The sequence below is a fragment of the Leopardus geoffroyi genome, chromosome D4 (assembly GCF_018350155.1).
Source record: "Leopardus geoffroyi isolate Oge1 chromosome D4, O.geoffroyi_Oge1_pat1.0, whole genome shotgun sequence".
In the NCBI taxonomy this organism is placed as follows: domain Eukaryota; kingdom Metazoa; phylum Chordata; class Mammalia; order Carnivora; family Felidae; genus Leopardus; species Leopardus geoffroyi.
Window position 1 is genome coordinate 2,357,899 of NC_059342.1, and position 14,163 is coordinate 2,372,061.

Consider the following 14,163-nt stretch of genomic DNA (forward strand, 5'->3'; position numbering starts at 1 on the left):
GTTGGCAGTGTAGTCGACCCGGCACAGAAGGGCGGGCGCCCCGCCTGGGCGGCACCACCCACCCGCCAGACGCGGGACAGGCACGGAACCCTGGTGGGCTGGAAAAATGACAGAGAGGGACACCAGCCGTGCTACCGGGCACACTCTTCACGGGATGGGCTTCTTCACGTGGCTTCAGAGAAACAGGTGGTTCAGGCAGAGGAGTGGTTCGTACAACCCCAACCTGTGCCAGTGTAAATCAGGGAAGGTCCGCGAGGCCCCCGCGTCGAACAACTGCTTCCGCGGGCTTGCACCCACGTCAGAGGTTCCTGTTGCGGGTTCCACGGGGACAGGGGAAAGCAGGCAAGCAGGCGGATGGCCTCCTGTTTACATGTGTGCAAAATATTTTCACCATCATTCCCGGGCTCGGGTGACGAAACTTCTACCAACAGAGACCCTCCCAGACGGGGACGCTCACCGACAGGGACCCTCGCAGAGGGGACCCCTCTCCCCACGTGCGCGTCTGGAGCCTCGAGGGCCCGCCCGGCAACCTCACTTCCGGTCCGGGGCCCGCGGGCGGCCAGGCGCGGGGAATGTCGGGAGGCGGCAAACAAGACTCGGTGAAGAATGGACTCTCCTCCCCTCGCACCCCCGACACCTACCCTTTCTCAGCGCTTCCACCGATTGGAAACCTCCGAACTGCTCGAAGTGTAACCTGTTACACTGACCGGCGAAACGTCGGGCTGGGGCCGGCGGCCTTTCGTCCTCATCCTCCCGAGAAACGTGCCTGCCGGTCCAGCCCACGGCGGGCTTCCTCTCGCTCCGGAAGAGCTGCCCGGCGTCGGCGCCGCGGAAGCTCCGACTGCCTGTCCGGGCAGCGCTGACGCCGGGCGAGATTTCCCTGGGCGAGAGTCGCACGCTTGGCCCGTCGGGAAACGAGCGCGTTCGTGCTTAATCGCCACCCAAGTGCCTTCAGCTCTTTTTCTCCGGAAGGACAGCGCGAAGATCCTCCGATGAGACGAACTCTTGCGCGCCGCCTTGCGGTGAAGACTTGTGTTACATGCACTTGGGGAGCCTCCCTTTACAAGGGCATTCGGCGTAACGGGGCACTGGCCACTGAAGCTAACGTACGAGGCCGGCTCTGGGACGCAGTCTGTCGGCTGGGTCGTCCCCTCCCCCTGCCCCGAAGGGCCACAGCTAGGCAGGAACTCTCCCCTTCACATCACCAAGCAAACCGGTGGGCTGCGGTCCCCTGAGTCCTGTTGGGGAAATCCATTCGAAAGGACCAGTGAGTTTAAATAGCCAAGGAAGTAAACCTTCTTATTTTCTTCATCTCTTTACAAGATTCCAGGTGCTACAATGACTGATTTGCGACTCGAGCCTGTGATTACATTTTTGTGCACCATAAGCTGATGGGGGCATTATGCAAAGGGCATTTTTGTTGCTGGGGCGGGTTTCAAAGCCAGGCACATAGACTGTACCAGAGTGTTTTAGCAGATACTTTTAATGAGGTTGCATCAACACTAAAACCATTTTCAAAGCCAAGAAGAAATCAATGTATAATATGATCCAGATAGTTCTCAGATACAGGCTTCCAAGGACTCTGGGCCCCACACTCCTGTAATAAAAAGAATATAAATTCTACACTTTCTTTAAATGTTTATTTTATTTTATTTTTGACAGAGAGAGAGAGAGAGAGAGACAGAGCATGAGCGGGGGAGGGTCAGAGAGAGAGAGACACACAGAATCTGAAACAGGCTCCAGGCTCTGAGCTGTCAGCATAGAGCCCGACGCCGGGCTCGAACTCACACACTGTGAGATCATGACCTGAGCTGAAGTCGGACGCCCAACCGACTGAGCCACCCAGGTGCCCCTAAATTCTACACTTTTTATTGGAAGATTTGAACCTACAGATATAACAAGAGTGGATGATTTCAAGAACTGGTTTAAAAGGTTACAGCCTTGGGGCGTCTGGGTGGCTCAGTTGGTTGAGTGTCAGACTTCCCCTCAGGTCATGATCTTGGGGTTCATGGGTTCAAGCCGCCGCATCCGGCTCTGTGCTGACAGCTCAGAGCCTGCTTCGGGTTCCGTGTCTCCCTCTCTCTCTCTGCCCCTCCCCGCTCAGACTCTGTCTCTCTTTCTCGCAAAAATAAGCATTAACAAATTTTAAAAACACACAGATGGCTTTTTTAAAACGTATGTTGAATAACGTAGACAAATTCGAAAGTATCAAATTGAGCCGAGCAAAGAGGAGCAGGCAAACGCAGCAACCATAAAGGCTGACCTAATTACTGGGGCTGAACTTAGTTTGTATCCTTCTGGTAAGCATTCAGGCCAGAAGTGTTATAAGCCACGCTGTTCTCATTACCAAATGACAAAAACCACGTCGTTTGCCTCAGAGGAGATGAAGTTGTCGCCATCACTAAATTCTAAAAGTTAGGTGAAGAGACAACCGGTCAACTGAACAAATAAATTTTAAAAATTCAACCTGCTGGCCTAGAAATTGGTTGGCTTCTAGACTAAAGTAACCCAAGTGTCATATCAGGGAGCTTACCTTGGCGTCCATGTGTCTGATTGGGACACAGACTCTGGGCTCGGAGGCTCAGAACACAAGGGGTCTGGGGGCACTCAGGCCACTGTGCCCTGGGGCATGTGTGGGACCAGTAAAACGTGGTGTAAATTTCCCAGTGAAAACCTCGTTCTTTTTTTTTTTTTTTTTAATTTTTTTTTTTTCAACGTTTATTTATTTTTGGGACAGAGTGAGACAGAGCATGAACGGGGGAGGGGCAGAGAGAGAGGGAGACACAGAATCGGAAACAGGCTCCAGGCTCTGAGCCATCAGCCCAGAGCCTGACGCGGGGCTCAAACTCACGGACCGCGAGATCGTGACCTGGCTGAAGTCGGACGCTTAACCGACTGCGCCACCCAGGCGCCCCGAAAACCTCGTTCTTAAATGCTACAGCATATGGCAGGATTTCCTGATTTTTCAAGGCTGAACAACACTGTGCTGCACGAAGATCCCACATCATCTCCATCCTCTTACCTGTCCGTGGACACGAGGTGACTTCCCATCCGGCTCTTGGCTCTCGGGGCTGAGCTCTCTCTTCTCTGCCTTCTGTGGACAGGGCTGCAGCTCAGGCGGGTGTCACTGCTTCTGCACGTCACCGTCACCGTAGCAACAGGTCAGTGAGTGTGCAGAGGAGCTCCGGGTCTCAGCATTCCTGAGCCGCCTCCAGCTCCTTCTAGGCCTTTCAGAGGCAGGGCGGCCGGGGCTCAGACGTGTCCCAGATGCGCCACACCGGCCGTGGCACTGGAAACTCTGCTCCGACACAGGCCACGCTTCTCACTTTGGCGTCTCCAGCATAGGCCCAAACGTGCACATCGGGACTTTCCAGATTGGGAAACCTGATGGCTTTGCTGCTTCAGCAAAAAGGGAATGTAAATATTTTCCCTTGCATCCTGGGAGGATGAGAAAATAAAGGGTTTGCCACCACCCAGGAGAAAGGAAGTGGATTTCATAGGTCATAGAAAGTCTTTTACAATTAGGGAGAATTAGAGTTTCAGGTGGTGCGGTAGAAGGCCCTGAGGGAACCAAGAAGGAAGGAAACATGTTCCGGAAACAGAGGCTTCGCCCAGGCATGGCGGCCTCACCCATCCCGGCCTCGCAAGTGTCCCAGGACACCCACAAACCCGAGGGAAGGGAGCTGAGGCTCCGGAGACGCGGTGAGGGGACCGTGTGGAAGCCCACGCCTCCCGCCCCACCCAGAATCAAGCGGGGCCTCCCTGTGGGCAGCTCAGTGCTCTTGAGGGGGCCCGGCCTTCCCCGAGACTCCTTCACCCACGCCTCACTCACTCACTATCCTGTGCCTCTGCCTCAGGACCCTCTGAGGCATATGCTGTTCCCTCTGATCTGTTCCACATCAACGGGGGCCAGTGCCGACACCAGCTTCAGAAACACACTAACAGAGAGAGGCCCTTGGTGGCCTCTGTAGCTGGGCCCTCAGTCGCTATCACTTTTTTCTGCTCTCTTTTTCTTTGCTATCATCCCTGACATTATTTATTATAGATTGTTAAACGAGAATATAGGGTCAAAAAAGTCCTTTTCTGTTTAACTTTGCGATTTCCGCAGTGCCTGAAGGGTGCCTGATGTAGAGTAGATCTCGCTTCATACCTGCTTGACCGAGACAAGGCCTTTACCCTTCCCTCCCCCTCCCCCATCGCCGCCAGGTGTGGGCCCGGCAAATACAAGGGGGCGCAGTGCTTGGAGGCGGCAGCAGAGGGCGCTGTGTGAACCCAAAACTGCTCTAAAAAATAGTTTATTAATTACAGAACAAAACAGAAAGGAGGATGACCACATGCCGGACACAACTGAGAGTCTGGACGGACTGCGGGTTCGTGAAAAGCAAGGGGTGCCTGCTGTTGGGCCACGCTCAGCCTCTGTCTCCGGGCGCAGACCCGCAGGAAATCCTCGCGGAAGGTGGGGTGCCGGTGCCCAGGGTGGCCGAGAAGCAGGTGCCAGCCTCGGGGAGACGGGGGACGCTCCGGGCATCACCCACCTCCTGGCCCGGGTGCTGTGTCAGGAGAGATCCAGCACGTTCGAGGCGGCTGCCTTGGGCACCCTACAAGGCCTGTGTGCGGCCGTGGGCGCAGGGAGCGGGCGGCGCAGGCTTCCGCACAGCTTAGCGTCTTAGAGTCATTTCCTAACGTCTTATTCGGTTTTTATTTATTTTATTAATTAAACAAAATTTTTTTAACGTTTATTAATTTTTGAGACAGAGAGAGAGAGAGCATGAATGGGGGAGGGTCAGAGAGAGAGAGGGACACACAGAATCTGAAACAGGCTTGAGCTGTCAGCACAGAGCCCAACGCGGGGCTCTAACTCAGACCGCGAGATCATGACCTGAGCCGAAGTCGGATGCTTAACCGACTGATCCACCCAGGCGCCCCTCCATTCGGTTTTTAAAACTTCTCTTTTTATGGCTGCCTCTCTCGGGGGTAAAGTGAAGGCATGTGTGTTTGGGACGAGGTTTTTGCAAAAGCTTCGCTTTCGAGGATCTCAGGACGACTTTGTGTGTTTTTTTCCAAATGAGAGTGGTGGGGTATTAGGGTTCTCAGAGAAACAGAACCAACAGGATGTGTGTGCGGAGAGTTATTATAAGGACATGGCTGGGGCGATTATAGAGTCTGACAAGTCTCCATCTGCACTGGGGGCCGGCAGGCTGGAGACCCAGGGGAGCTGGTGGTGCCAGTGACGTGGAAAGCCATCTACTAGAAAATTCCCTCTTGCTCGGGGGAGGCTGGTCTTTTTGTTCTATTCAGGCCTTCGACTGATTAGATAAGGCCCACCCATGTTAAGGAGTCTTTCTTCACCTATAAATTTAAATGTTAATCTCATCCAAAAACACCCTCACAGAAATACCCAGGGTAATGTTTGCCCCGATATCTAGGCACCCTTTGGCCCAGCCAAGTTGACACACAAAATTAGCCATCACACTCCTTCCCTCCCTCATTCCTCCCTCCCTCCCTCCCCACCTTCCCGCTTTCTTTCTTTTTTTTTTTAAACTTTAAAAAAAAAAGTTCATTCATTTACTTTGGGAGAGCGAGCGAGCAGGGGAGGGGTAGAGAGAGAGAGGGAGGCGGAGAAGCTCGAGCAGGCTCTGCACTGTCTGTGCAGAGAGTGACGTGGGGGTCAAATTCACAAACTGTGAGGTCATGACCTCAGCCGAAATCAAGAGTTGGATGCTTAACTTAGCCACCCAGGTGCCCCTTCCCTCCTTCTTTCATGCAACCCTCCCTTCCTTCCTTCTTTTTTGTCTCCACGCATTTCTTCAGTGCTTTTAAATCATAGTCTACTTTTCTCTACTAAGTTGTATCCTGAATTTTATTCAATTTAAACTCACGTAACATAACAGGATGTAGATCAGTACTTGGATACATTTTCTTAATAAATAATTAGAGGCAGGGAAGGCGTATATTTATTTAACTTGGTTCCTTCGCCAATTGCATGGTACTGAAAAAAAGTTTTCCTTATCTTCAGCCAATAAACCCCCAGCCAAAGCACACGTGTGCTCGCACACACTTCTGCTTCCGTTCTCTGTCCCCGGGAGCTGACTGAGGCAGGACAGGACATGTCCACTCAGATGCCTGTGGCGTCCAGGCGGGCAACCCAACTAGACCAAGTGTTAGCCGGCGGTTACGGGCACCGTGTGAGCTGTGGGGTGCGCGCTGCACCTAAAACCTTAGCAGTTGTATCTTTCCTTCTGCCACGGGAAGAGGCCCCAGCATGAACAGCTCAGGGACACACAGCGTGTACAAAATGGAACGACTTTGGGAGTTGAGAGGGAATTCTGAGAAGCGTGAAGATTTTAAAAACGAACACTATCACTGTTACACAAAACCAGAAGGGCTCTTCACTTTATAACTTTTTTGCTTTAATGTTTATTATTTATTTTTGAGACAGAGAGAGACAGAACACGAGCAGGGAAGGGGCAGAGAGAGAGGGAGACACAGAATCTGAAGCAGGTTCCAGGCTCCGAGCTGTCAGCACAGAGCCCGACACGGGACTCGAGCTCATGAACCGTGATCATGACCTGAGCCGAAGTCAGATGCCTAACCGACCGAGCCACCCAGGCGCCCGAGAAGGCCGCTTCACTTTAAGAGGCATCTGGCAGTCCCAGAAGATTTAGAGGTTATGTAGTCTAATCAACAATGAGTAGCAAATGAATTGAAAATATATCTGCATTAAGTCCTTCGCTACGAGGTACAGCTAGGGTGAACTGATTATCTCCAGCAGTGTGGAAAGAAATCAAGTTTGCACGTCTGTGTCGCTCAGGCTTTTTGCTCTAATCGAAGGTCAGCGTCTTCTCCCACCCTGCGGACCCTCTCCGCCAGCCACACTGGGTCCTCTCTCCCAGAGCACCAGCCCACAGATTTAGTGTCTGTCATTCTGGCTTCCATTTAATTTGTTTCTAGAAAAGTCCAGATACAATTGTATTTGCAAACTGCGGAGGAGAGGGGAAAGCATCATATGTCTTGTATTGTTCACAGAAACTAGACAGGTTTTATTTCAGGCCATCAGTCATTTGAGAACACAAAGAGAACTTTGACCTTAAGCCATTTGGTCTGGTTTTAAGGGGAGGAGCTCTTGTGCTTTCTCTGAAGGGGTTTTTAAACTTCGGGCTTGTTTTGTTCCAGAGAAAAACTCATTTTGGATGGCAAAATATTTACTTTATTTGGTGTTGAGAATAAGACATCTCCGAGCTTGAATCTCCATTTGAACACTTACTGCCTCTATCACCTTGAGCTCTCGACTTCTCACCAAGCTTCTGTGTCTCCACCTAGAAAATGAGCGTGTTGATATCTGGTTTGGCTTCCTTAGCCCTGCCTACATTTCCACAAGTAGACTTGTCATTACTGTACCGATGCTTAGCCTTCACTGGCCATTGGAATCGCCTGGAAAGCCTGGCCCCCCTGCCCCAAGCACCGGGAATGTGAACGCTCCCTGGTGACTCTAATAGACGGCCATGGTCAAGAGCCACTGTGTTCAAGTCTTTAGATTTGAACCATCAGATGTAAATTCTGTTTTCTGCTGGGATCCTGGATATAGACATTAATATTTTTAATTCCTCAATTCATTCCCACTAAACCCTCATTGAGTGCTTACCATTAGCAGGCTCTGTGGTAGGCTGTAGGGATACATAAATTCTAAGAAATTCTGTTTTTAAGAATTTTAACTAATGTGTAGAAGATGCATTTAGAACTTATATTCAAACAGCGTAGATCTTGCCATAAAGGATTCACATTGTTAACTATAATCCTATCTGTTGTTATATAATGGTCTGAAAATATCTCATAGACAATGAGACAAAAAAAAAAAAGCCGGAGGGGGGGGGAAGGTATACAGATCGGAAGGAAGAAATACAACTGTGTCTGTTCACGATGACATGGTTGTCTATGTAGAAAATTCTAAAGAATTGACCAAGAAAAATGACAAACTTCTGGAGCTGTTGGGTGATTAAACAAGGCTGCAAGATCGCAGGATACAAGGATGCTATATAAGATTCAATGCTCTCCCATATACCAACAATGAACCATTGGAATTTGAAGTTAAAAACACAAAACCGGGGCGCCTGGGTGGCTCAGTCGGTTGAGTGTCCGACTTCGGCTCAGGTCATGATCTCACAGCCAGTGAGTTCAGGTCCCGCATCGGGCTCTGTGCTGACAGCTCAGAGCCTGGGGCCTGCTTTGGATTCTGGGCCTCCCTCTCTCTCTGCTCCTCCCCCACTCACACTCTCTCTTTCTCTCTCTCTCTGTCTCTCAAAGATGAATAAATGTTAAAAAAATTTTTTTAAAACCCCAAAAAACCATTCTTAGAAAAGAAAATGGTAATTATGCGAGTGATGGGTATATTATTTAGCTTGTGATGATTACTTCATAATGTAAACATGTCAGAACATCAAGTTGTTTACCTTAAATATATAGTTTTTTTCAATCATACCTCACCAAAGCTGGGAGGAGGTGAACAACACCACCATTAACATCAGCACTGAAAAAAGAGAAATACTTAGATACAAATCTAACAAAATCTGTACAAGGTCTATGCAAGAAAAACTACAAATCTCCAGTGGAAGAAATCAAAGGAAATTTAAATAAATGGAAAGATAATCCGTGTTGGTGAACAAGAACATTCAATATCGGAAAGATGTCAGTTCTTCCCAAGTTGATCTATGGATGCAATGCATTCTCAATAAAAATTCCAGCAAGCTACCTTGTAGTCATCCACAAACTGGTCCTAACGTTTATTTTATTTTATTTTTTTATTTTAGAGAAAGAGTGCTCGAGCTGGGGAGAGGGGCAGAGGGAGGGAGGGAGAGAGAATCTTAAGCAGGCTCTATGCTCTGCATGGCGCTGGATGTGGGGTTCAATGCAGGCTCCGTGCAGGGCTTCACGTGGGACTTGACCTGGGGTCATGACCTGAGCCCAAATCGAGAGTCCGAGGCTCCACCGACTGAGCCACCCAACCGACTGAGCTCCTGATTCTAAAGTTTATATGAAGAGACAAAAAGACCCGGAATAGCCAAAACAGTATTAAAGAAGAAAAAGAAAGTCAGAAGGCTGAAATCACCCCAATTTCAAGTGTTACTGTAAGGCTGCAGGAATGAACACAGTGTGGTCTTTGTGACAGACACATAGATCAGTGGAACAGAAAAAGAGACCAGAAATAGACCCTCACAGACAGAGTCATTTGACCTGGGACAAAGGAGCAAAGGCAATTCAGTGGAGAAGAGGAAAAAAGAGTCTTTTTAACAAATGGTACTCAAGCAACTGGAGAACCACATTAAAAAAAAAAAAAGAACCTAGGGGCACCTGGGTGGCTCACTCGGTTAAACAGCCAACTTCAGCTCAGGTTATGATCTCACGGTTCGCGGGTTCAAGCCCCGCATCAGGCTCCGTGCTGACAGCTCGGAGCCTGGAGCCTGCTTCGGATTCTATGTCTCCCTTTCTCTCTGCCCCCCCCCCCCACTCATGCTCTGTTTCTCCTCTCTCTCTCAAAAATAGATAAACATTAAAACAAAATTTAAACCCTTAAAAAAATGGAACCTAGACACAGACATTATAACAAACGGTACGGGAACCACTGGACGTCCAGATGCAAAACAAATGTAGACACAGATCTTACCCCCTTCACAAAACTAACTCAAGGTGGATTGCAGACCTAAATGTAACACACAGAACTGTAAGACTTGGAAAAGAAACCGTAGGAGAAAATCTTGGGGACCTATGGATTTGGTGATGAGTTTTCAGACATTAAAAGCACGATCCATGAAGGAAAAATTTGGTAAGAAGGACTTAAGAAAACAAACCTTCCAAAGAGCCCAAATGTCCATCAAAAGATGAATGGATAAAGAAGATGTGGTTTAGGGGTGCCTGGGTGGCTCACTTGGTTGAGTGTCCGACTTTGGCTCAGGTCATGATCTCACGGCTTGTGAGTTTGAGCCCATGTCGGGCTCTGTGCTGACAGCTCAGAGCCTGGAGCCTGCTTCCGCTTCTGTGTCTCCCTCTCTTTCTACCCCAACCCACTCGCATTCTGTCTCTGTCTCTCTCAAAAATAAATAAACATTAAAAAAATTAAAAAAAATTTTCTTAACGTTTATTTATTTTTGAGACAGAGAGAGACAGCATGAACGGGGGAGGGGCAGAGAGAGAGGGAGACACAGAATCGGAAGCAGGCTCCAGGCTCTGAGCCGTCAGCCCAGAGCCTGAAGTGGGGCTTGAACTCATAGACTGCGAGATCATGACCTGAGCTGAAGTCGGACACTTAACTGACTGAGCCACCCAGGCGCCCCTTTTTTAAAAAAATTTTTTTAACTTTTATTTATTTTTGAGACAGAGAGAGACAGAGCTAAAAAATTTTTTTTAAAGAAGATGTGGTTTATATATCCAATGGAGTATTACTTGGCAATCAAAAAGAAAGAAATCTTGCCATTTGCAACTACGTGGATGGAACTGGAGGGTATGATGCTAAGTGAAATTAGCCAGAGAAAGACAAATATCATATGAATTCACTTATATGAGGACCTCAAGATAAAAAACAGATGAACATAAGGGAAGGGAATATATAAAAACAGGGAGGGAGACAAAACATTAAAGACTCTTAAATACAGAGAACAGGGTCACTGGAGGGGTTGTGGGAAGGGGATGGGCTAAATGGGTAAGGGGCATTAAGGAATCTACTCCTGAAATTGTTGCACCATATGCTAAGTAACTTGGATGTAAATTAAAAAATAAATAAATAATTTTAAAAAACCCTTCTGATCTGTGAAAGACACAGTTAAGAGGACACGGAGGAACCTTAAATGCATATTACTAAGTGAAAGAAACCACTCTTTTTAAAAAATGTTTATTTATTTTTGAGAGAGAGAGAGAGAGAGAGAGACAGAATGTGAGTAGGGGAGGGGCAGAGAGAGGGAGACACAGAATCCGAAGCAGACTCCAGGCTCTGAGCTGTCAGCACTGAACCCAACCTGGGGCTCAAACTCGTGAATGGTGAGATCATGACCTGAGTTGAAGTCAGACGCTTAACTGACTGAGCCACCCAGGCGCCCCAAAAGAAACCACTCTTAAAAGGTGACATACTGTAGAAATCCAAGTCTATGACATTCTGGAAAAGGCAAAACTATGGAGACAGTAAAAGGATCAGTGGTCACCAGGGATTTGGGGGTGGGCATGAGTAGGTATTGTGCGGAGGACTTTTAGGGCAGTGACACCATCCTGTGATATGTAATGGTGACATTATACATTTGGCAGAACCCAAAGAAGTGTCCCATACAAAGAGCAAACCCTAATGTAAACTGCAGATTTTAATAATAATGTGCCAATATTAGCTCATCAATTGTAACAAATGTACCATGCCAGAGCAAGATGCTAACTATACGGACAGAGGGCAGGGAATAAAGGGAATATATAGGAACTCTCTGTACTCTCTGCTCAATTTTTTTGGTAAACTTACAACTGCCTTAAAAAATAGTGCCCACCAATTGAAAATATGTGTGTGTGTGTGTGTGTGTGTGTGTGTGTGTGTGTGTGTGTGGGCGTGCGTGTGTGTGCTACAGAAACATCTCAGGCTCCACTTCATGACATTATTTCTCATGAGCATCAAAAATTTTGGAAAAAAATTTATTAGTAACACCTGATTGATTAGAAATAGTCAAATGTCCGAATGAAGGCAGGGCACTAATGGTCATTCGCGTGTCTAGAGGAGGAAGCCATGGTGTGCTAAAGTGGACAGGACACTCACAGGCAAAGTCCTGCCAGGCTGGGCTGTATCTTAGCTCCCCTCCTGGTGGCAGGTGTCCAGTCCTAAGGCATTAGTTTGAAACGTTGCCCTGAATTTCATTGGACGGGCTAATTCTTGCAGGTCTGAAGCTGCATAAAAAGAAGGTACAATCATTTTTGGTAGGGGTGGTCTCATGAAAGTCTCTCCAGACTTTAGTTTCCTTAGCTGCAAACGAGGGTGAGAGAATTTGAATTCAAATGGAATATTTGGGGCACATTAAGAAAGATAACTTAAATACGTATAGGAGATAAACGGTCTTGGACTTGGAGTTCTCACTCAATAAGGGAATTTCAAAGTTCTCAACCGATCCTAACAGGCAGTAGCTGCCAACGTGTCCTGTAGGAGGTTAAGTAGGAGGTGCTCCAGACCGTGCAGCCACACCTGTTCACTGCCGTTCAGCCGCTGTAGCAGCAAGCAGCTGCACTGCCCGGCCACGCGTCAAGGACAGAGTGTGAGCTGGACAGTCAGTGGTCAGCAGGAAATGGACAATGGTCTGCAATTACCCTTGGAGCACCTGGGTGGCTCACTTGCTTAAGTGTCCAGACTTCCACTCAGGTCATGATCTCACAGTTTGTGAGTTCGAGCCCCGCGTCAGGCTCTGTGCTAACAGCTCAGAGCCTGGAGCCTGCTTCGGATTCTATGTCTCCCTCTCTCTCTCTGCCCCTCACCCACTCCTGCTCTGTCTGTCTCTCTGTCTCTCAAAAATAAATAAAACATTTAAATAAATACATAAATAGGGGCACCTGGGTGGCTCAGTTGGTTAAGCCTCCGACTTCGGCTCAGGTCATGATCTCATGGTTCATGAGTTCAAGTCCTGCGTCGGGCTCTGTGCTGATGGCTCAGAGCCCGGAGCCTGCTTTGGATTCCGTGTCTCTCTCTCTTTCTGCCCCTCCCCTGCTCACTCTCTCTCAAAAAAAAATGAATAAACGTTAAAAAAAAACATTTTTTAAAATAAATAAACGTTTGGAATTACCCTTAACCAGGGTCCCAGACTTCTTGTGTCTGTGGCCTGACATGTAAATGAGCTCAAACCCTTTCTTTAGATGTCAGTGGAAGTTTATCAGTTGTGTTTGTTAGAATATCACAGGAAGGTGGTGCCTTAGAAAATTGTTTTAAGCCGTGCAAGTAAAATGAAGCAGAAGCCCACACTCAGTTGGCTGAGGTTAAGATGAACATCTCCCCTCACTGAGTGAGCCCGATGGGTGGTCTCCTATGTGGGAGCAGATGTCTTAGGTAATTGCTGGCCGCCCCCCTCTCCCCCCCACACACTCCCTTTTGGCTTTGACTTAGTGTTTTTAGCTTAAGTCTCCCTCCGAGGAGAACAATGTGGCATTAGGGAGATTAACACGAAATGCACGAAATGCTAAATGCTTGGGACTTGTTGAGACCCGTTCTCGGTAGATGAAGGGACTCATCCAACTTGCCCAGGAAGCGCCGGGCGGGGACAGAAATTCTAGCATCTTTTTGGCACGTGCGCGTGTGCCCTGTGTCCAAAGAAAGCTGTGCCGACCATGAGATGGTTCGTGGTTCTCCTTGCATCCCCGGCCTCCTCCCGAGGGAGATGCCGTGATGCTAGAACAGACAAAAGGGGAAAGACACTTGGCTCCCTGCCCGAACAGAGAAACTAACACTCAGAGGAAGAGAATCCGAAAGCAGGCTGAGATACATACACACCCACCACACCATCTTTGAGCCAAATACGGAAATACAGCGACGTGGTGAGAACATTATGGTAACATTAACACATAATGAGAAAATTATGGAAAAGATGCTCCTCTCCTTGGAATACGGAACCGAGAAAAACCAAGGGGAGATCGAGGATTGTATACGCATCTGGGCAGACGAGTGAGTCATGACAGATGGTTCTCAGTCCTGCAGTTAATTGCTGTACACAAGCGTGAGGGCTTTGTCCTTTAAAATTTTAAATTCTGTCTTGTAACCTCCATATGGTCGCCTGTCATTTGCACAGTTTTCTGTTAAGTCCTGCCTTATTTATTACACTCCAAACAATATTTGCAGAGCGTGTAACGAATTGGTACCAGGAAACATACTCATTAGAATCTTGTTTCTGAAAGCGATTGCTGACTGTCCCGGAGCATCACCCCGCATTCCTGAAACCCCACCACTCACAAAATACAGAGTTGCCACAGAGCGATTCGCTCTCATTTTCCAACATCACACGATGATGACGCTCTGCGCTCGTTCAGGCACACCTCGTTTTACTGCTTCGCCTTATTGTGCTTGGCAGAGCACGTGCTTTTTACAAATTGCAGGTTTGTGGCAACCCTGAGTCCAGCAAGTCTGTTGGCACCATTTGTTTCCAAAAGCATCTGCTCGCTTCGTGTGTC

General features: G+C 48.2%; 1 long non-coding RNA gene across 4 annotated transcripts in view; it reads right to left on the reverse strand.

The window, feature by feature from the left end:
• LOC123592626 overlaps positions 1–3,460 on the reverse strand; it is a 49,629-nt gene extending 46,169 nt beyond the window's left edge. For 3 of the 4 annotated variants that reach the window (XR_006709877.1, XR_006709875.1, XR_006709876.1), the window contains exons 1-2: positions 3,023–3,460; positions 642–1,597 (exon numbers count right to left, since the gene is read on the reverse strand). This is a non-coding gene — a long non-coding RNA (uncharacterized LOC123592626). The remainder of the gene's footprint in view (positions 1–641; positions 1,598–3,022) is intronic. The other variant, XR_006709874.1, reaches the window with a different exon arrangement.
• Between the last annotated feature and the right edge of the window lie 10,703 nt (positions 3,461–14,163).